Source organism: Heliangelus exortis, chromosome 3 (genome assembly GCF_036169615.1).
Source record: "Heliangelus exortis chromosome 3, bHelExo1.hap1, whole genome shotgun sequence".
NCBI lineage: Eukaryota > Metazoa > Chordata > Aves > Apodiformes > Trochilidae > Heliangelus > Heliangelus exortis.
Genome location: NC_092424.1, coordinates 82,371,764 through 82,395,078, shown reverse-complemented (window position 1 = coordinate 82,395,078; position 23,315 = coordinate 82,371,764). Strand labels below are relative to the sequence as shown.

At 41.5% G+C, this 23,315-nt stretch overlaps 1 long non-coding RNA gene and 1 pseudogene across 1 annotated transcript in view; one reads left to right on the top strand and one right to left on the bottom strand.

Annotated features, from left to right (window-relative positions):
- Positions 1–4,212: 4,212 nt before the first annotated feature.
- LOC139795045 (uncharacterized) overlaps positions 4,213–23,315 on the bottom strand; it is a 38,370-nt gene continuing 19,267 nt past the window's right edge. The window contains exon 2 of the long non-coding RNA XR_011725368.1: positions 4,213–4,479. This is a non-coding gene — a long non-coding RNA (uncharacterized lncRNA). The remainder of the gene's footprint in view (positions 4,480–23,315) is intronic.
- LOC139793859 (nuclear receptor subfamily 0 group B member 2-like) lies at positions 16,595–21,439 on the top strand (annotated as a pseudogene).

The window sequence follows — 23,315 nt, the reverse complement described above, 5'->3', positions numbered from 1 at the left end:
CTGATGAAATGATCAATAATTTTCAAACAGGTGAAAGGAAGATGCTGGGGTATTAGTATGCAAAATGTGATGACATTTGAAATGAAGCTAGTGGGGGATAATGTGGAAGTGGAAGTGTGATCAAAAAGAGGTTTAGATGTATTCAGTGCCAAGGATTATCCTAACCTCCTTGAATGTAAATGGTGTGGATGTAATCTCTGGCTTGGGAATTCCCTTTAAACCTCTGATCCCAAGCGTCTGGGATGTTTTGCCAGAGATTGAATCGCTTACCTTGCTGAAAGTGTTTGTGTTGGAAAAGGATACCAGACCACACCACCTCTTGCTCTGACCCACTGTGGCAACAGTCAGATGCCATAACTACAGTCCTATGGTTTGATTTCTTTAGGTACTAGATACCTGATCTCAATCTCCCTGCCTGTCAACATGACAGTTTTCACAATCAGCATTCAAATGTATTTTATTGGATACATCAGAGTCAACTGAAAAGCAATCATGTTTTAGCAGGTATTTTGTGTATTGGCAATGGCTTCGTGGTATCTGTGCAACGTTATCTGGCATCCCACCTTTTGCCTTCTACCTCAGCCACTGACTCAAGTAGTCGTGCAGGTTCTGTAACTTCACTGTAGCTTCCCTGCTGAGATCATATGCTCTGCCTCAGAAAATCACTTGGAAGCTTAGGATAGCGGGAAAGGCTTGGATGCAAGCTGGGAGCAAGGCAGTAGGAAAGCAAGAGGCTGAGTAGTCAGTTACAGCACTTGGTGGTAGGAGCAGGATTCAGGTCTGCTTATTAAGGTTTGGTCTTGAAGTTTGATCTTAGGGGTTTACCTTTATGTCCTACATATGTGCTGTAACTTTCTTGACAGCTTGCAATCACATACTGACATAGTTGGCACCAGGTGACATTTTGCACATAGCCTGCTGATAATGCCAGCAGCAATTCCTGCTGGCTGCTTAGGTCAGTGAAGGTGGAGATCTTCCAATAACCACTTTGGCACATTGGTGGTTTTTTTTTCTCCATGGGCAGGTCTATAACCAGTCCTGCAAAACTTGTTTAACTAGCCCTTCCTTTGCACAGTTCCCTGTGTGCTCAGCCTTCCCACAGCACCTTGCCTCACATTTTGGTACATGCATGTCCTTATTCCCTGCGTTAGGGCAGTATCTGGAAGTTTTCCAGTGGTGGTTTCATGGGGAAATGCCAGTTCAAGGAGTTCACAGGGTTCCTGTCATTCTTCTGAGTTGCTTTTTTGTCAGGTCCCTGGTATCATTTGGGTAGAGTCCTGCCACAGTTCCTCCGTGTCCTGGAGTTTTAAGTCCTTTCAGGATCTGGAGTAAGCCTGTGGGAAAATAAGGTGCTCCACAGCATTCATTGTTCACTCTGTGGTCTGTGATTATACCAGAGCATTAAATCCTGCCCCTTCAGCAAGATTTAATGGTGAAGGATATTAAAGTTCAGGAAGGTTCAGGGTTTGTGGAAGACCAGTGAAAAAGAAGCTCCTGGATATTGGACATGCTGCTTTTGACTGTCTAAACCTAGGTGTTCCCAGAGGGGATGCACATAAAGGGTTGTTGTGTAATGAGTTAATCTGTAAACATTGCTAATACATGAGTGGTGTGTCCAAAGCTAGTGCATCCAAGCACATTTTCCATAACAGATTATTCACCTCTCCTTCTCACAGTAAATGAATCATTACAAGCGGAGACTTGCTTGTTCTTATTAATCAAAATATCACATCTTTCTCTCTTAATTTTGCAATTATAATAGCAGCTTGAAATCAATATTACGATATGGTATCATAGAAGTTAATTGATTTTCATCAATAAACATCTCTTAGAACATCATAGCCTAATAATAAAGATTTTCCCTAAGACAGGCAGAAAGATGAAGATATTAACACAAGACTAGATGAAGCATCCACTTCCTTCTGTAGCAAAAACATACTGGAGTTCCTGGGGTGAGTGGATCCAATTTAAAAAAAAGGCACACAACAAAACAAAAGTCCAACCAGAAACAGGGAGTTTCTGTGTCTCCACAGATCAGCCTGATGAGGTGTCAAGAGCCTCTCTGGGGGGTGAGAAACTGTCTAGTGACCTCCTGCTTCCTCCCAGTCTTCCTTCTGCTTGGTGTGAGGTGAGTCAGGCTTTTCTGCACAGATTTTTCCTGACCCACCTAGGAACCCATCTTTGCACTGTCACACATCCTGGTTGCTCACATTCAGAGAAGCTGAATTGAAAATAACATTATTTCAGACGTTTATTAGGTGCCTTGTAGAGAGAAATATTAGCACTGATTTATCTTTTCAGGGAAAACTTTTCTGAGTACAGTCCCAAGCATGTATCCTTTTTGTTGGCTTAAGCAATGATGACTACTATGGAACTTTTTTTCTTTCTTTTCTTTCCCCCTGCCCCTTCTACCCCAGCACACAGGTGAAATGCTTTGCCTTTGGTTCTAGGTGGTTGACCTGCTCTTTGCATGATTGAATTTACTGCAACTTTTTATTCATACCTACCTACACCTGAATTACTGGTCTTGAACTTAGAATGATGAAGGCAGAAGTAATAATCAGTTTAGTTAGAGTACTGGTTTTCTCATTAATGAAAATACTGTGATCGTTAAACTTTGAAGGACCTCAAAAAGCCTATTTTTAGCCTACTGAAACTGGTCTTACTTTGCACCAAAATCATCAGGCTTCTGATTTCTTTCTGGGCAGCAGGATGACATCCAAGTTCATGTGATGAGCAAGACCATCATTAGTACTGTATATTGTCATTTGTCTTAGCAGTTCACTTTTCCCTCATTTCAACCAATGAGAAGTTTCTGTACCAAAGCTCTATGTGAGAATATATGGAATGCATCCTGACCTCCTGACTGTTGTGAGGAAAGAAATCCTTTATTTGGGTCTAATTTATCATTAATAAACCCAGGCTATGTTTTGTATCACTTTCTATGTCATCATTACATAATTTTTCCCTTAAATATAGTCATACTCTTGAGATCAAGCTAATTACTGTTGTATAGTTCAGCACCTGTTTTTGCCTTTTTAAAAATCATGGTAATCTTGAAACATGAAGGTCAATGACCTTGGGCAAGGATGCAGTGATGCCTTGGAGATGGCAATCTGTGCCTTCCCTTGGATGCAAATGAAGATGCCCTTCCAATTCCAAAATGATGGAGCTATGTAACATCATCCTCAGATTTGGTGACTGTTCTGCCTTTGAGGGTTCTCAAAATTTTTACGTCTGGAATCCACGCTGTTTCAGATTTTAAAAATCATAAGCCATAATTTTAGATCTACTTTTTTTTTATTTGTCCAGGCATTGTGTTTTAATCTATGATCATGTGTTATTTTTAAAAGAAAATCTTGCATCCTTTCTTAGGATCTTCTATCCTTTTTTAAAGTGGAACCAACTGTTTTTTGTTTCTATAGTTTTAGGGGCTATTTTGTAAATAGAAATGTCATTCTCCATGGTATCTCTGGAACATTTCTTTTTCCCCTGCTTTTTTGAGGATGCTAGCATCCTCTAAGGGTATAACATATGATATTTGATAGTTAATCTTTGGGTTAGCCCTGTGGTCTCTGGACAGCATCCTGCAACTGCCCAGGGTGGCAGATGTGGTCAGAAAGGAAATGGAAACCTGAGGAGCTTGGTCTGAGGCAAGACAATAAATCAGTGCCCTCCTCACCCTCCTGGTATGGCATGACCACAAATCTGCCCTGGGAAGGTCGTTTCAGCTGGGGCAACTACTTTCCCTGATCACGATACCATCTTTTAATTGCTTAATGTTGCATTCCTGCTGTAATGGCTGCATTGTCCTTGCATTAATTGCTGTCAGCTTTTAATATGTGTTGTGACTGTATCAAAATCTGATCTGTAGCAGTGGCAGCCAGAGTGCAGGTTTGCTTCCTTTGTGGCTGTTCAACTGGCTGAAAGTGTCAGGGTAGGAACAAAGCAGTGTTGACAAGTGAGGTGATTTTCTCCTCATTCTCCTCATACCTTGTCAGGTACCATCCTGGGGTATGTTGTTATCATTGATGTTCTAGAGCAATACATCACTGCCCAGTCAGTTTCAAATTGATACTGGAGTTGGTAGAAGAGCTGTGTCATGGTTTAACGCTGGCCCGGCAATTAAACCGAGTGACAGATGCTCTCTATCAATCTCTCTCTCCTCCCTGATAAAGAAAGGAGAGAGAATAAGGGAGAGAGACTTATGGGTTGGAAACTAAACTACACAACTTTAATGAAACAGTAATGATAAATAGGAAAAATTACTAAATATATACAAATATACAGGAAAATGGATACCACATTCCTCCCTCCTCTCCTCCCAGTAACTTTCACGTCACCACCGAGGGTGCAGGGCAGCCCTGGGAAAGTCCAGGCTGGACTCCTGGAGTCGGCAGCAGTTGGGAACTGGAGGCAGGAACACACAGATATGGGCTGGCACGGATCAGGACCGCAGGCAGAGGAACGGACGGGATCCTTCCAGGATGCCGGGTGAAGGAAGGGAAGCAGGAAAGGCAGGAAGGGCAGGCAGCCGGAAGCTGGAAGCGTGGCTTGGCCCTCGTGATGCCTCAAATTTATACTGAGTATGAGGTGTATGGGATGGAATACTCTGTTTGGTCAATTCTGGCATCTATCTTGTCCGTTCCTCCCCAAAGGAGGGACGCAGGTGGGACCTCTTTCCTCCTTCTGGAGGGTAAAAGTTTTCCTCAGAGCTGAGCAGTGTCCTTGGCTCTGCACACCAGTCTCTAGCAGTAACTATAAACATCGAGTGTTATCAGTCCTAGAAACACACACTGTCTGAGAAACTTGCTGTTAATTTCAGCAAGTGCAACTACTTACAAGAGACTTAGCTAAAAGCAAAAGTACAAGAGAGAAAATCACCTTTATCCTGGCCCAAACCAGGACAAGCTGGTATACCAGTGTCACCAGTCCCTTCTCCTCTTTGCATGGGCCTTTACTTTTGGCAGAAAACTTGATAAATGTCTTCAATTTACCTATTCATTTCAAGCTAATATGAAATGACTTTTAGCCTTCTTTGATCTCTCTCTCTCTGTAATAATTTTATTGGTCTGAGTCTAGGTGCCCTTATACAGGTTTCTACCTGTACTGACGGTTTCCTCATATGCCAGGAAAAGGTTGCTCATAACCTTTTGTATTCCTAGCTCTACTTTTTTTTTATTTTTTTTTTTTTTATTTTTAGGTATGGTATTGTTTTGAGTTACAGCTTCTGTAATTGTTGTGTGAGCTATACAATACTGACACACCACTGGCTCTGGACTATATTTGAGCTCACTTCTGATGGCTCCTCAAGGAAAGATTCCTGGACTCACCGAATCTTCCCCAGGCTGTCATTTAATTTGCAAATTGCATGTGCTGACTACAAACCCACAGAGCCTTTTGGCACATCAGGAAGATGCATTTCTTGAGGTCACTTATCACAAAAGTGTTCATTTTTGAGAGCTGGACAATGCTGGCCTACCAGTGAGCAGGTCTAAAAATTGTTATGATTATACAGTGTGAGCAAAGCTGCTGCTTCTGCTCAAACACATTGGTTACTGGGGCCCGGTCCACGAACTACCAAGCCCCTTGGGCTGAACCATGTGCTGGTGCTGTTTTAAGAGTACAGTGCCCATGTACTTTATTAAGTGCCTCACAGCTACTGCAATCGGGTTCCTTATTTAACTCCTTCAAGAGTTAAACATTTGCTAGGACTTTTATGAGTGAGATGGATACTTTTGCACAAGAATGCTCTAAAGCAGCTGATTTGATGAGCTAAAATTAGCTACTCATTTCTGAATTTAGTTTGTGTTTTAAGAAAATTTATATTCCTTTCTGCTCTGCTACCCAGCTGTTCCAAAATGACTCCTGTTTACTGTGGCTTCTCCATATACCTAGGATTTTTCCTTTTAATAAGTACACTTTGCTGTGGTTTTAGTCTTATATTGCCAGTTTTTCCCCCAACTGGTCAGAAGATTGTCATGTTCAACCAGTCTGATTGCCTTCTGTGATGAAATGACTGGATCTGGGGATGATGGCAAAGCAAGGAATGATGTTTACCTTGACTATAGTGAGGTTTTTGACACTGCCTTCCACAATCCACAGTAGCCAAGGCTACAGAGTGAACAGCTGGAAGCTGGGTGAGGTGCTGGTTAGATGACTGGGCTTAGGGTACAGTGGCTGATGGGTTGTGCTTTATAGACCCCTGTAGTTCTCTGCTTGGCTCTGGAGTGTGTCCTATTCAACATCTTCATCAGTGGCCTGGAGGAAGCAATACAGATTTGCAGATGATAAATGCTTGAGGGTGGAGCTGGAGGAATTGGCCAACAGGAATCCCATTAAAATTCAGCAAGGACTAATGCCAAGCCCTGCCCTGGGGAGGAAGAATCCTCAGTGCTAGGACAGGCTGGGGGGCAGCTGTGCAGAAAAAGCAGTGAGCTAAGCAAGTACTTGAATGTACATCAGTACCTGCAGTGCTCTGCTAACAGACCTCTGCCCATGAAGTGTTCAGCTGAGGTAAAACTGTTAATCATAGCTGTTTATTTAAGTTTTATGTCACCCACCATGATTCTCAAGTCCTCTCTAGCATGCCCCATGCCTCTCTAGCTTGCCCCATGTCCTGTGAGCAGCAAGCTCAGCCAGGCTCACTAGATCGTCTTAAATGTGAGGATTTTTTTTAAAGTCATGTGGAACTGTGTATCAAGAGTCTTTTATTTTCACTCCAGCCTCCCAAGATTGTCCCTGTCTTCTTTAAAAGTGTTTGGAGCCTGTGCTGTCCCTGTATCTTTGATGAAGAGTGTGGTACATTTGTATTGAAAACATGGGAAAGAGGAAGCCATAAATGGGGCCTGTGTATGCTCTTAACCTATATGTCCAGTTCACTGCTGATTATCTTTATGGTAATATCTTTATTTCTGTCCATCTTCAGGTGTGGCAATGGTGTTAATGTGAAGAGCGGTGATTCTGGCATCTGTTTCCAGTGAAGTGTTGCAGTAGCTCTGTGTGACTAGCAGCGTGCCTGCCACAGGACTCACCCTGGTCTCACAGTTCTGCTTAGTGTCATGCCCATCTTACACCTTCTGTGTCCCTATTATGTGACACAGACCGTCTAGAGGAGCATCTTTCTCTCTGCCTCAGTGGCAGCAGCTGTGTCTACTCCTTCGCCATCCCTTTGGGCCAAAGCACTGTGGGATTTTCATCCATCCCTGAACTCGCTTCTGCCCCAAACAAGGGTCATCTCACCCAGATTGCCTCTCCTGAGCTTCTCCTGTTGCAAAACAGTTTTAACTGAGAAACTTTTGGTCTGGAACTCTTTTAATATTGAAGTGTATTTATTGTTCTGTCATTGCTAAGGGCTCTGAGGGTGGGCACTCATTGCATTTGCATTCTGGGGTTGCAAACCAGGGAGTGTGGACCACACTCAGGGAGAAGGCAGGAGTAGTGTGTGTGAGTGTTTTGCATCCACTTGAGGGCACCACGGTATTGCTGATAAGAAAGCTCTTGCTAACTACAGGGTGCACTGTTCCCTGCGTTTTAAAGGAAACTTTTAGAAAAAACAATAATTTATTTAAAACTCCTATCTAGGGAAAATACCTGTTTCTAATCTATTTTATCTTCCCCTGGATTATGGGTATTTTAACCTTAGCACACAACACCCTCTATTATGGAAACCATCTTATACCAGCCCTTTCAGTGACTCCTAGCAGGGAGATGAGCTTTGTGAATGAACAGGCTCAATTGGAGAGGAAATAAGTAATTTAACTCTGAGCTCTGGTTAGATATGACCTTTGCTTGGAAAGACAAGGCTGTGACAACTCCTTATTCGAGAAGGGCCTGAAAGCCAAAGAGAGCTGCTGTGGCCAGCATTGCAGGGGAGCTGCCCAGGGAAACTTCCTGTGAGGTGCATTAAATTTAGGTTTACTACCTTGGAGGAAGAGGAGGAGGTGTGTGCTTCTCTGGGGAGTACTGCAGGCCTTGGAGTTGTGTTCTAAAATTGTTTCTGTTTCTATTTCAGAGTCTAAGCTGCTTTGGGCTTGTCAGCACAAGAACAAGTTCCCAAATGCATAAAGCTGCAGTAGAAAAGATCTACCTTGTATAGTGAGAGCATCAGTAGATTTAACTTGAGGCTTGGCCTGAGAATCTGGAGGGCCATGGCTGGCAGGGAACCTGGTGAAGAAATGGGTTTGATTCTCAAATCTGCCACTGGTTCGTGTGACAAACTGTGTAAACCCTCTGATCCTCAGCTTCACTTGCTGCACGTGACACTTAATTATGCTCAAATTCATTGGCCTAAAATGTAAGGGTGACATTGCTGTCTAGATTTGCTTTGGTTATTATCTTTCTGAATGACTTGTTGTAGTGACATGAGGCAACCAGGTACCAATAATTGCCAGATAGTGGGCTTAACCACCACCCCCTGGCTATGCCAGGTGTGAGCCTTTTATTGGCCCCCTAATCCTGCTCATGTGCAGTAGGGGCCTGCCCTAATTAGGCACAGGTGGGCTTAACACGAGGTCAAGCCCACTACCTGGCAATTATTGGCACCTGGTTGCCTCATGTCACTACAACTTGTCACTTCTAGAGCTCCTCTGCAAAAGATGAAATTTCACTTGGGTAAAAGGCTTTAGGCAGGCTGGCATTGGTCTAAGGGGCAGGAAAGATGAAAGCCTCTTGTCACTGGGTCAGCTGCTTGCTTGCCATATATTTATCTCTGAGATTTTTGTTTTGCCTAAATGAGGTTCATGTTCAGGCTGTGAGATTTGGGACTGCCACTCGTTCTGGTGAGCTTGTGCCAGCTGGGAGTGAGGCATAGCCTTGCAGTCTCCACAGTGGCTGCAAATTGGATGACAGATGATTTTTATGAATTAGTCAGAGAAGGACTATCAATAGAAGCAATTCCCTGGCTTGCCAGAGAGAGAACTTAAATGTCTCCCATTTGCAAAGCACAGTGGAGAGCTGTGTGAGAGCCTCCTCCATCCCAGTCAGGCCAGGAATGTGTCTTGCTTCACACAGTCCAAGTCAAAGTGTGGCTGGAAAGCCCAGGGATCAACTCAACAAGTTGTGCCCATTATCCCCTTCTGTCAGGCCAGCTAATTAACTATGCTATTACTTCCTATGAAGAAGTAAGAACTATCAACTGTGAACATTGACTCCAGGAACATATCTGAGTCACCTTTTTAATGCAGTTTGGTACAGAAGCCAGAAGAGAATGGTTCCTGTTTGTCAGCGTCTAAGAGATTACTGTTTAACAGGCACCTGCACGGTTCAAAAAGGCATTGAGAAATAGGCTTGGCTGTATGCTTTTGTGGGGTGTTTCTACCACCTTGAGAGGCCTGTAGGCTCTCCTCTGGTTGTCTATGAACTCTGTACTCTCCCTTCCAAGTGCTGGGTAGCTCAGCTCTGCTTTTTTGTCTTCAGCTCCTTTCCCTTCCTGCCTGATTGCTCCATCCATGCCACAAGGAGTGGTTACTCATAAATCCCTCTTGCTCCTTGTTTTCTTTTGCATATATCTTTTAGCTTGGCAGCCTCTGGTACATCTGTGCCTCATCTTCTGTTTTGCACATTTTTCACATAAGTTCTTTCTTTATCACAAGTGGTACTCTTGGCCACCATCTCTGAAGTGTTAGGATACAGATTCCTTTTGTGTCAGTCATTGCAAACCTGTTTTGTACTTCTAGCTGCATCTCCTATGGCAGCACTGCATAAGATAACTTTTTGCCCCCATTTTTATTTTCACATGGAAACCCTGTTCATTCATAGTGAATGAAATGTCTACATACAGTTAAAGGCAGGGGAGAAGTTGTGAAGGATTTGGTCAGTGAATTTAGGTACATGGCATACTTTTTTTTTTTCTGCTTTGTTTTTTTGTGAATATAAAGTGGGAAATTACTAGAATGACATCACTGGAGAGGGATCAGTCATAGGTGATGTTACCTGGGGACAGCTGCCCATGAGCTTTCTCTTAGACTGCTCTAAAACATAGCAAAGTGTATGCTAGAGCCTGATTCAAGAGGCCTGCTTTTTTCTTAAATAAAAGCATGTGTAAATAGAGATTTTTTTCTTCTTTGAAAAAAGCATTGGTGTCTTTTCTTTACAAAGTTGATGTTAAAGCACTGGTTTCACAGAGTGAAATAAATGGTTCTCACTGCATCGTGGCTTTATACTGTAAACACGATCGTGTGAGACCAGAGATTAACTTTTTCCATTAATTTTTCTTGTTGCCAAAACAAGATGGGATTAAGTATATTTTTGCTTTTGGAATGGCATATTTAGCATGCACATGCTGCTGCTTGGATTTCAATTAAAGGTTAACTACAGTCAGCTGGCAGATTGGTCTCTTATCATTTGTTTTCTATCAACCTGTCAACCTGCATATAATCCTCTGTCCTTGGCTTTTGCAATTACATCTGGGTAGTTTGGTTTACCTTTAGGATGGGTAGAGGGAAAATAAATAGACTTATGGAGATCATTCTCAGATCAAAAGTCACTCACTAGGCTTATGCATGTAAGTAACAGGTATATGGTCAACATCCTGTTCATAGCTAATTCCACTTCAGGGAATCAGAAGCTGTCAAATGATGGAGTGAGAGTAAAGAAGTCTTGGAAATAGAGTGAAGCTTCATCATATCCTGTAAACAGGGAAGTATTTTTCCATCACTGCTTCTCTTGCTCTTTATATTACCATATGTTACAAATGTTACATGTAGTATATATATGTAAGGGTATATTCAAGCAAGTACCTCAGAAATAATGATAAATGGTAATCAGGGTTAATCTGCCTTCTATTTTTACTTCCACATTTAGAAATGTTACGGGGGTTTTGAGGGAAATGAGCTAGCATGCACCTGTAAATTGCTTAAACACACTGACTTCTTGTATTAATTTGTTTTGTGATGATTCTAAAGAAGGTCAAAGTCCAACTGCTTTACAAATATCCAGCTACAAAAAAGTGCACAAACAAAAAGGCAGGAAAGAAAGGGCCAGCAGATAATATTTGATTATAAATCAGCTTAATGCACAATTTGACGTTATCGTCACATGATGTTTCTTTCTGCATTTTTGAATCATAGTATTAACTTTGTGGAGCTAAGGCACATCCAAACCCAACTACTTGTGTGGTTTCTTGCAGACATCAGTGCTAGAAATGCTACTTTTTTTTTTTTTCTTTCCTGGAAAAAAAATTCTCTTGATGTTAGAAAAGAAAAAGAAAAAAAAATCTTCCAGCATTCCTGGTTTTTATCTTCTTTCAAATGAGAGACTTCATAATAAGCTTCTAGCTCAGACAGTGAATCATTAATTTCTTAATAAACAATAACGGGCTACAATAAACAATTATAAGATTATTTTTTTTTTAATACTTTGATTTTATTGGCTTGCCTAGTTTGCTTCCTCAGTTCTCCTTTTCTAAACTCCCCCATCTGCTGAGATTTTTGTGTTGGGATTTAATAAGTAGCAGAATGCACAGAGACCTCACTATTCAGGACAGGGATGATTTGTCTCTGGCAGGAAGCCCGTGGTTGGGTATTGTCTTAGACCCTCACTTTTAATCTCACCTTTATTCTTTTCAGCACCAAAGTGTTTGTGTGACTAAGTGGCATCTGAATAATTTTCATGGGTTTACTGTAAATGGGAGAGGTAGAATAAAATGAACTTAAGTGCTGTGGCACTGGGGAGTTCAGTGATGTGTCCCCACTAAGTTTCAAAGGCTAGTTTAAGAGATGACAGTGCAGGCAACTCTGAAAAAGAAATACTTCTTGATAGCCACTGCCAGCTAGGAGAAGTCCATGATATCTGGCATGATAAAATCACTCCTGAATTGTGTGGGTCCTGAAAGAGAATGTTGCACTAAGACTTGAGCACACACTTGATTTCTTGTCCACTGTTTCATAATGGGTTTGAAATCAGTACAGTGCATACATTTCCATTGCCATTGCTCTAATGAGCTGACAAGTTCCTGAAATGCTTTAATGGAATTTCCACTGACCTTAAAATAACAGTGTTTTTAAAAATGTGGTTAACTGCAGATTTTTATTAGACAAACAGGGCCAGACCTCTCTTTCAAAACTATGGTTTTTGCAAATGTGCTTGGTTCTGAAAATCTCAGAGCTGTTTCTCAGAGTGACAGGAATATCATAAATGCCAGAGTAAGCACCAGTTGTTCTCAGAATACTGAAATCTTAGTATTGAATGAGTAAAACATTCATTTACTGCATGCAGAAGTAGGTCCAGAAGAAAGTCTTGAATGTCTTTCAAACTACCAAGGAAAGGCACAGAAGTGCTTGTGCCTTTTGGCCACCTTTGGCTCCATGGGCAAGTTCTATCTTCATATGAATATTTGCAAATAACATTTACCCTGTCATAATCTGCTCTTAATAAATGTGCTCAGCTTTATCTTTTCCTCCAGCCAGTTTTCAGCCTGTAGCATTTAAAAGTTTTGAGATCTTCTACTCAACATCTTAGAACCATAGAGTTGTTTAGGTTGGAAAATACCTTTAACATCATCAAGTCCAACCAGTCACCTAACACTACTAAGTCCACCACTAAACCATGTCCCTAAATGCTGCATCTACATATATTTTAAATACCTCCAGGGATGGTGACTCAATCACTTCCCTGACAAGCATTTCATTGAAGAACTTTTCCCAATATCCAATCTAAATCTCCCCTGGTGTTACTTGAGGTCATTTCATCTTGTTCTGTTTCTTGTTACTTGGGAGAAGAGACTGACACCCACCTTATCGCAACCTCCTTTCAGGTACCTCTGGAGAGTGATGAGGTCTTCCCTCAGCCTCCTTTTCTCCTGACTAAGTAACCCCAGTTCCCTCATCTGCTCTTCATGAGACTTGTTCTCCAAAACCTTCACCAGCTTCTTTGCTCTTCTCTGGCCTCACTCCAGCACTTCAGTGTTCTTATAGTGAGGGGCCCCAAACTGATAACAGTACTAGACATGTAGCATCACCAGTGTCTGCTATAAGGGGACAAATACTGCTCTGGCTGTGCTCACCACACTATATTTGATTCAGGCCAGGATGCCAGTGTCCTGCTTGGCCCCCTGGGCACAGTGCTGGCTCATCTTCAGCCACCAATCCACCAGTACTCCCAGCTCTTTTCCACTGGGCAGCTTTCCAGCCACTCTTCCCCAGGCCTGTGGCGTTGCCTAGGGTTATTGTGACCAAAGTGCAGGACCTGGCACTTGCTCTTGTTAATCCTCATACCAGTGACCTCACCCTATCCATCTAACCTGTCCAAACCCATCTTCAGTAAGGTCCTTCTACTGCTGTGTCTGAACCTGTCCCAGCCACACTTCAAATCAGGTGGGAAACCAGAGAGAAGGGAGCAGGTATCTCCTTGGCGTGGTTGTGGCAGAAGAAAGTCACAGCAGTCAAGGAGATGAAATGGTCAAAGACGAAGAAAAATAGCTCTTCTGGGTAAACTGGTGAGGAAATATCTGATGAAGAACCTCTCTGAGGTTGTGTGAACACTTGCAAGTTTGTACACAAAGGCTCCATGAGTCAAACCCAAGAATAATCAAACTCAAATGATATTAATTTTTCTATCAGTTTTTAAGTATTCTGAGTTCTAAGAAAAATCCAGGTTTTCAGATAGAGCTGCTTTCTTCCTTTTTTGCCCCCAACCTGAATAGATAGATATTTAATTTAAGCATTATGGATAGAGAACTTAACTTGTGGCAAACAGTAAGGGAAGTTTGGATGTATTAATATTGTCACAAAAAACCCTCAATGACGTTTAAACTGGAAGACGATGGATTTAGCTTAGACATTAGAAATTAGAAATAGAAGAAATTCTTCACCATGAGGTTGGTGAGAAAAGTTATCTGAAAGCTGTCTCTTTCCCTGAAGAAAAGGGGAAGGCTAGGGAGGCTGTGGATGCCTCATTTCTGGAGGTGTTCAAGGTCTTTAACAACATGGTCTAGTGGGAGGTGTCCTTGCCCATGGCAGGAGCATTGGAACTAGGTGATCTTTAAGGTCCCTTCCAACCCAAACCATTCTATGATTCTGTGATAACACATTAACCCAATACCCCTCGTAGAAATTAGTCTCCCATTATACATTTCAAAATAAAATGGAAGCATTTGGTTGGACCACAGATTACTTAAGACCTTGCTCACTTTATTAGAAGTAAAATGTGTAAAGATAGACCTGAAGATATACACCTCTTATCCAATCTGCTATGTAACCTCCACTTGCTAACCTGTGGTATTTATAGCTTGCTAATCACTAGATTAGGCATTTATCTTCAATGATATAAGAAAGACTTAAGTTTAATACAGTAGTGGACTCTGTACTGTGTTAAAATGTTTATATTTATAATCTCAGCCACTTTTCTCAGCAGGGCAGGGGGCTGAAGACAGGAGTCACCTTCTGATTGTCATTCTGGAGGTGTCATTGCTAGCCAGGAATATTTTATAACTTTGCTTTTTTAAAACTGTGCCCGTTTTCTACCTTGCTTTCCAACTTTTTCCACTTGCTGAGCAGTAATAAGTGATATGTCTGTGTATATTAAAAAATGACAGCTGGTGCCTGTCCTGGTGCTGATAAGGGTGACTGCACAACCACTGTCTCCTTGGTGGAGGAGCCATAGAAAGATGGAACAATCTGGTACAAGGTAATTTCAGGTTTATTTTACAATTTCTACTCCCCAGCCCCATGGTGTGTTCTTCTAAAAATTTGCCAATTCACTCTTATAAAAGCTCACCAATTTTTCTAGTATGAAGAAAGCAAAAGACTGATGTTGGGCAACTTAAAACGTACTTGCATCTCCAGATTCATGCCCCTTTCCATATACAGCCTAAAGAACTCCCTTCCCTTTAAGTAAGGGAGAAACGGCCCAGTAGCAGCAAATCTGCTCAGGTTTTTAGATGAAAAAAGCTCAGACTTTACGTTACTAAAAGACAATATAAAGCTTTTAAAAAAATGATGTAAATAGATTATATGTCCAGCTTTTTTTTTTTCTATTTATGCATTTGCATGCAAGGAAATGCATTGCTACTTTAGGTTCCTAAGAAGCTGAAGACTTATGAAATATGTTCCTGTGTCACATCACCTTCTGGCCAAGGAACATCACTGAGCTGATTATTTACTTTCTGTACTAGTATTTCAGTCCCAGATTTGGTTATAGCTTCACATGGTGTGTATTTGCCTTCACATTTGCAACAGCTGAAGTACAGTCAGGCAGCAAAAAGTTCCTAACAAAATGTCCTCAGCCTGAAATGAAGGCAAACATTCTCCCTTCTCCAGCCAATGACCATCACCTGCCAAAAAGTCATTTCAAATGCTACTCCAGTGCATTTGCAGACAACAGCAGGACGTGAGTCAAATGCAGATGCCTGGGGTAAGTTTTTAGGAAGGGAGCTTCTCAGAGCTCCTACTTCATGTCAAGATGTGGGGCAGGAGCTCAGAGTAATTTGTCTTTAACACAGTGGCCAGAATCAAGTTTAAACCATGTCTAGTTTCAGCAACATACAACATTTCACTGCAGGGTCTCCTTGGGAAGCCACCATTCTATTGATTGGCTACTTCTCTTCAACTGGCTGTCATCAAAAAAGATGCTGACTTCACTAGACCTAATCAAGTACATATTTTAAGCACATGATTAACTTGTCACATAATAAGTTCATCCACTGACCTTCAAGATAAACTAAATCTGTTTAAATTAACTGGAGGTGTAATTTATATACTATTGGTTCAGATGTAAAGGCCAAATCCCTGCTTGCCATGGCATTGCCTGTTGGAGCATAAGCTAAAGACACTGTTTCAGAGTTTGTTCCAAAGCTGAGCAACCTTCAGCTTGGGGATGGTACTTCCCACTATCTGCCTAGCCAAAGTAGGCAGCTTAGGTGGTAGCTCTTGGTTCCTCTAGTTGGGAAATGAATACTTTTATTGCTCAAGAAAGTTTGTGTGCACCATAGGACAAGGAGGATATGGAACACTTCTAGAAAGATACCAGCTTTATTTATACTGGCCTCTTCTGTCATCATTAAGGCTGTTAGCAAAGTCCAGTGCCCTCAAAAGTACCAGTGACATTAGACTTACCCAACTCCTCCCAGAAAACAAAATGTATAAAACTCCTAGAGCAAATCATGTTGTGAGGCCAGACAGTTGTTTATAGACCAATTAAAAGTTTGCATGGGAGACCAGAGAGATAAGAGATCACTGAATTAAGGAACATGTGCATGTATCAGACAGGATGACTTCCAAAAGGCTGCTGTCAGCTTCCTAGGAGGTTGTTTCCTTCTTGTAGCCCATATGGAATAATTGTGGAAGATTCTTCACTTCCAGAAATTCGTCTGCCTCCAGTTTAACCTTTTAGAAAATCAGGAGGGCTTCCATCACTGTTTTGTAATAACTTAGTTACTAAGCTACAGGGGACAGTGACAGTTTCATGGCAACAACATCTCAGTGTTCAGGAGTGAATTCTGGGAAAGAAAACAGAGAACTTCATTCTGTCCCTCTGTAAATCCATGAGCTCCTAAGTTCTAGATACTATGTCCTGCTCTGATATTTTCCTCACTTTCCCTTAAAGAATATCTTAGAAAATACAGAGGGACAAGCAAGATTCCAAGAAGGGTAACAAGATGACCAAAGGCAAGGTAGCAATTTAAAGAAGGAACAATTTTGGAATCTGTGTCTCTTTTGTTTGGACAAACAATGACTGCTGGAGTCTAACCAAGATTTATAAAGAGAGCAAGAGAAACAGCGAGCAGGGGTTGACCAATTCCTTTTTTGTTTTTCCCCAGTACAAGAGAGAAGGCACCAAATCCAGAGCATGTCATGTTTGATAAGTTTTTGTCTCACATACATCATACACAGAGCTCCCTGACGTAAGCTGATGGAGATGTTCATGTGGCTTCAGGAGCAGACTACATGAGATCACAGGGTACAAATTAATTGAGAGTTATTAAATGCATAAAATCACTCTGGTTCAGGAATTCCTTAAGCTCCAAATGATTGAAGGCAAGAAAAGTACTCCTAAGAAGTGTAGTATATATCTTACACCCTGTTTAAGTACTCACATTTCACTGCTGCCAAGGTAAGGATGAGATGGCCACTTAGGCTCCTACATCATCTGCCAAGTCCTTAAAGTATTCTCTTAGGTGAATTAAGGTGATAGGCTAAGGGCCCAGCATGCTACATGCTTTATAGCTTTTGACCCACTAGGATATTTAAGAACATGCATAAGTCACCACATATTTAATAGTAACAAATATCACTCAGCTCTTGCTGACCTTATTACACTGACCCTGCTCTTGATCACTGGTCAGAGAGGGTAGAAATCCAAGCATTTTAGAGAAAGCTTGGATAGTGTGTGAATCACCTAAACAAGAAAGGTGAAAAGCTATATAAAATGAATGTTACCTGTAACAATAATAAAATATATAAATCCTGTGCTAAATATATATAGTCTCACATGACATCCTGCTCTCCAAGCTGGTAAGATACAGGTTTGATGGATGGACTGCTCAGTGGACTAAGAACTGGCTTGATGGCCACACCCAAAGAGTGGCTGTCAATGGGTCCATGTCCAAGGAAGGGAGTCCCTCAGGATCACTACGGGGATGGGTCTTGTTTAAAATTTTTGTCAGTGACATGGATGGTGGCATTGAGTGCCCCCTCAGCAAGTTCCCTATTGACCCCAAGCTGTGTGTGCAGGTGACACACTGGAGAGAAGGGATGCCATCCAGAGGGACCTTGACAGGCTGGAGAGGTAGAACCATGGCAACTCACCAAGTTCAACAAGACCAAATGCAAGGTCCTGCACCTGGGTCAGGGCAATCCCAAGCACTGACACAGGCTGGGCAGTGCCTGGCTTGAGAGCAGCCCTGAGGAAAAGGACTTGGGTGGATGAGAAGTTCAACGTGAGCCATCAGTGTACACCTGCAGCCCAGAAAGCCAACCAGATCCTGGGCTGCATCAAGAGAAGTGTGGCCAGCAGGTCCAGAGGGGGTGATTCTCCCCTTCTACTCAGCTCTCATGAGACCCCACCTGGAGTATTGCATCCAGTTCTGGAGCCCCTGTTACAAGAACGACAAGGATGTGCTGGAGTGTGTCCAGAGAAGGGCCATGAGGATGATCAGAGGGCTGGAGCACCTCTCCTATGGAGACAGACTGAGAGAGTTGGGGTTGTTCAGTCTAGAGAGGAGAAGGCTCTGAGGAGACCTTATTGTAGCCTTCCAGTATCTGAAGAGGGGCTACAAGAAAGTTGATGAGGGACTTTTTAGGGTGTCAGGCAGGGATAGGACCAGAGGGAATGGATTCAAACCACAAGAGAGTAGATTTAGATTGGATGTTAAGAAGAAGTCCTTCACCATGAGGGTGATGAGACACTGGAACAGGTTGCCCAGAGAGGTGGTGGAAGCCCCATCCCTGGAAGTTTTTAAGGCCAAGCTGGATGGGGCTCTGAGCAACCTGATCCTAGTGGGAGGTGTTCCTGCCCATGGCAGGGGGTTGGAACTGTATGATCTTACAGGTCCCTTCCAACCCTGATTCTATGAAATGCAAAACAAAACAATAACACTGATGTGACTGTGTCTCACCATTCTCAAACTCTCATGACAGGAACAGCTAAGATAAAAGTCCAAAGGGATTTCTTGTATCACAGAATTGGTTTTGTAATAACTTTCTTAACATTTGAGAGTAAGAAGCATTGCTACTGCAGCAAGAAGACTGTAGAGGTGTGATATCTAGGTCTGTGTGGCTTTAGCCATTCTATAGAGAAAACTTGGAAAGAAAATAAAATTATCATCACATTTATGAGCACAGAGCTAAATTTAGCTGCTGGTTCTCTAATTTGAGAAAATCAGGCCACACAGAGAGTTCATTTCAGACAATTTTGAATCAGGACCACCAGCATCAGGCCTACAATGTTCTACACCAGTCCACATATTCTGTATTTGGAATTACCATATATGAAATGCAGCAGACAGACAACATTGTCATGAGCTATAGCAGCTGACTGTCTCTTGACGTTTCTTTCAAATCTCCCAGGAATGTGAAATAATTCCTATAAATGGGATTTCCATCCCTTGGTATGTGTGTGTATGTGTGTGTATGTGTGTTCACCCGTGAGCTTCTTGATGTAGGTGTCACATCTTATTAGCTACACTGCGATGATATGAACACTGTGAAGTGCTCTATGAAAAGCAACAGTAGGCATCCACAGCATCTTCAGGTGGCTCCTTTTAACAAGAAATAAAAACATCTACTCAAGGGCATCATTCATAAGTATAAATGTATTTATAAATGTTTCTGTGCACTCCAGAGCATTAGCTAGTGAGTAGGGTCCGTGTATCATTAAAAATACGAACAGCTTGTTCCTTCTTCACTTACACCAGAAGCCACTTACAGAAGAGCTTTTGAAGTGTTTGAAGACTTTGGCTTTCGTCAGAAACTTGCCTTGGGAGGATCAGCTTGTCCTCATACAGCAGAACTGGGGCCCTCTTTTTGTCATGGGCTTGGCACAGGAAGGGGTGGATTTTGATCTGAGAGAGATTTCAGCTCCTGGTTTATTGGAAAAAATCCTCCTCAAATCAGTCTTTGACAGCTGGCAATGAACGGGGCAGCTAATCACTGGGAGCATCTTCAGAAGAAGTTCAGAAGATAAAAAAAATATTGTGAAAATTCTGGGATCTGGACACAAGTGCAAAAGAGTATGCCTATCTTAAACGAATTATTCTTTTTAATTCTAGTAAGTCCAGAATTAAATCTGGTAAGAATTATTTAAGCTGGCAAGTCTGGAAATTACATGTGATTGTGTACCTAGAAGGACATTCAACATCTGCATTTGTGTATAGAAAGATGTTTAGTGTTACTCATTTCTATGACCATAGCTAAATGTTCTCAAAAATCTATATTCCACAGTTTAATGATTTTCTGCCTGAAGTTGTTTGGATGTGTGCAGTAGATCACCCACTGTAAGTCAAACCAGCTTCTATTAGACAGATTTTAAGTCATAAAGAATAAACTGTGTCACTTCAAACTGATTTCCAGTTCCAAGGTAGCACAGCAGCCTCACCCTCAGCAAAGCAGAGATGGCCCATGGGTCCATGATGTGAGTATTTTAACAGAGATTCCCTCTGTAGGAAGAACACTGGATAACATAAAGTGATCTCTGTCATCTTAATTTCATCAGTGAGGTGAAAGGATGCTCTGTGGAGGCTGCACAGCTTTTTTTTTTTTTTTTTTTTTTTTTTTTTTTTTTTTGTATCCTTTAGTTATCTCTACATTCGAAGCCTGGGACAGCATTCATGGAGTAAACTCAGACTATTGAGTGCATCCTCTCATTTCTGGTGCTGAGTTCAGCTTCTTTAGGAAGGGAGGTTGCCTAGGTCAGCACCACAGAGCGTGTGAGTTATTAAAAACTGAGCTCTGAGCCCACTGAAGTAAATGGAAAGACTCAGTGACTCCAGTCTGTCCTGGCTCAGATCCCTGACTCCTTCCACAGCAATCACTGCTGTTTGGCTGCGCTGCCAGCACCGTGCTATGTTTGGGACTGTCCCAAAAAGGGTACTTGAATGCTTCAGTTATTCCATGATAGTTCTTGTGGTGAATGGTTTACAGGCTACTCGAAGGCTCTAGTGACTTTGTTTCCAATAGGATTCACATTCTGATTCTTGGGATGTAATCTCATCCAGATGTTTGGTGTTGTCTCATGTGCCACAGCATCAAAACAGTGGAGTTTGTTTTGGTGCAAGTTATTTTCTCAAGTTCTCACAATAAAATCAGGCTGAAACAAACACACTGGATGTATCCAGGGTGATGATAAGAAGAGAAATCTCTCATCTCCAGTAGCTTACACAGTTTAAAAAGTAGGCATTTTTATAATCTTTGTGAATAAATCTGATTTTCACTTAATGAAAGATGTTCATGTTACCATTTCAAAGCTGGATTTAATACAACGGGCTAGATTCCAATGCTCTTACAGTTCCTTCAAATTACTGAACAATGCATATCTTCTTTTTCCAAAAAGTATGTTTGCAATATTTTTATTGTTTTTTTGTGAAAGTAGGACTATCAGGTAGAAAGCCAGACACCCATCACTATGAAGGGCACAGAATGGAAGTGGTAAGATGTATTAGTTTACTTTTTGTTTTGACAGGATGCCATGTCCTAAAATGTCTCCCCTATGTACAAATACTGCAGCAGGAAGCTCAGCAAGCCTTGATGGACTTTATTTCAGTGATGTTCAATAGAAATCCAGGCAGGTTTGCTTGGATGCTTCAGCTAATTGCCTCTCTTCAGGAGATTGATGCAGATGCTATTGAAGAGCTCTTCTTCAGGCCCATCCTTGGAGAGGCCACCCTAAATGCATTACATCTAGAAATCCCATCTATCAAGCCAGACTGGCTGTGCAAACATGACATCTGTGCTCTCAAATGTCTTTTTTTTATTTAAGAATTGAGAGGATTTTATGAGCTGAACACATTTCAAACGAATTGTTGATACGTATTTGTAAACCCTATATATTTTTTGTATGATGAGGTAATTTTATAACATTTTAGAATTAAAAGCTAGGAAATCTAAGCATTTAATGATTCTATGGACTTTCAAAAACCTCTAAGCTAATGACTGTCTAGGAGCACCAGCACACTTTCCTGTTGTGCTATGTTCAACCATGCTATTTCTAGTAAGCATTTTTATATATCTTTGAAACGGTAAGATTTTTTCTTTCCAGAAGATTTTCTTTCAGAAACAGAGGCAGTGCTATATTTTATTCAGTGCATAAATTGAAGATGAATAGGTGCATGAAAGGCTGATCAATAGTAAAATCAATATAAATCCTTTCTTATCCTGGGATGTCATTCACTGATCCCAATCCCTTTTCTGTTCCACTGAGAACTCCAGTTCCTGGCTGTAGTTGCTTGATGGAGCTTCCCCTTACTAACTGCTTTCTTACAGGTTCCTTTTCTGAGTCTTGCAGTAATATGTAGGCATTAAATCCCTCTTCCATTATTCACAAGTCCTTCCCTGACTAAGAAACTTAACAATGTGATTTAAACATTGGTTGAGTAGCTGAAAGTCCTGGTTGGGGATTGTTTTCATGGTGGGAATAATGAAGGGTGAAAGTTATTGTGTTAGGCTGTTAACAGCAGATCTAATGTAGCCCAGTTTCCCTTATAAATAAGAACACAACCCTTTAGCCCTTTGGTGAATTACACATTTCCCCCCCACTTTAATAACTGAGGGATAGATTGTAAAAATAAGGGGAAAAAAGCAAACCTCAAACAAGGCAAGCAACCTCCTCAGTAAACACAATATGTCCATATGTTACAAGCTAACCAAACCTTTCAGAAATTAAGTTTTTTTGACTGATATTTTCCATGGAAAACCTCCAGACTAACATTTTTCAGTAGTTTTTTTTTGTTAAAATGGTTCAATAGTACTGCCACAGATCAAGTGGTGTAGGGTAACACAATACTCCATGGTTAGTTGTTTGTGTTAGTGAATGGAAACCTCAGTTTCAGAGATTTTCTTTTTGTCTGTACTTTTAAAGTTTCACCCAAGTAGTATACATCATAAAAATTGTATTTGTACATTGAGTAGTGACAATATCATCTGGTAGTAGACACAGGATTTTCTTTTTCTTTCAAACACCTCTCAAATACTAACAGCTTCCTTTTGGAAGGGTGCAAAAAGTACAGAAAACCTGGAAAATGAGAAACAATCATGGTTGGTTAGAGGGAGATCAAAGAAAGCAGAAGAGGAGGACAGAAGCAGCTTATCAATAGAGCTAATTCCTGTGCTGTGTTTGGCTTCATAAGCCAAAGGCTGCCTCAGTGACTCAACAACAACCTGAACCTAGGACAGTGTTGAAGATTCAGTGGCCACAATTTCAGGTTACTGAGAGCACAACAGAAGATCTCTCCTCACAGCTTTACTTCTTACCAAAATCTGCTTCAAGGTCTCTGACTTCATCTTCATGGTATTTAATGGCTTCAGTTCAACTTTGATGTCAACAAGTTCCTGTGGCTCAGCTCACCCAAAGGACAATGTGATACCTTCTGACTGCTCTGTTATCCTGATGGGTGCCTCTGTTATCAGCTCTCTGAAAAGAATCCTAGTGCTTCATAGTGAAAATCATGGTCAAGATCTTGGGTTTTCAAGATGGTGTTAACTCCTACCATGAAGGCAAATACTAAAAGGGGAACTCCCACAAGGTCTGATACTCATAGCACCCACCTCAATGTGCTCTTAATACAAGATTCAGTCCTTCAAAAAGTCTTTAGCAAAACACAGCTTTAGTCCACTGTTGTCCCAAAAGCAGGGTCTGTTACCTGGTGTGCAAAAAACTAATCCACA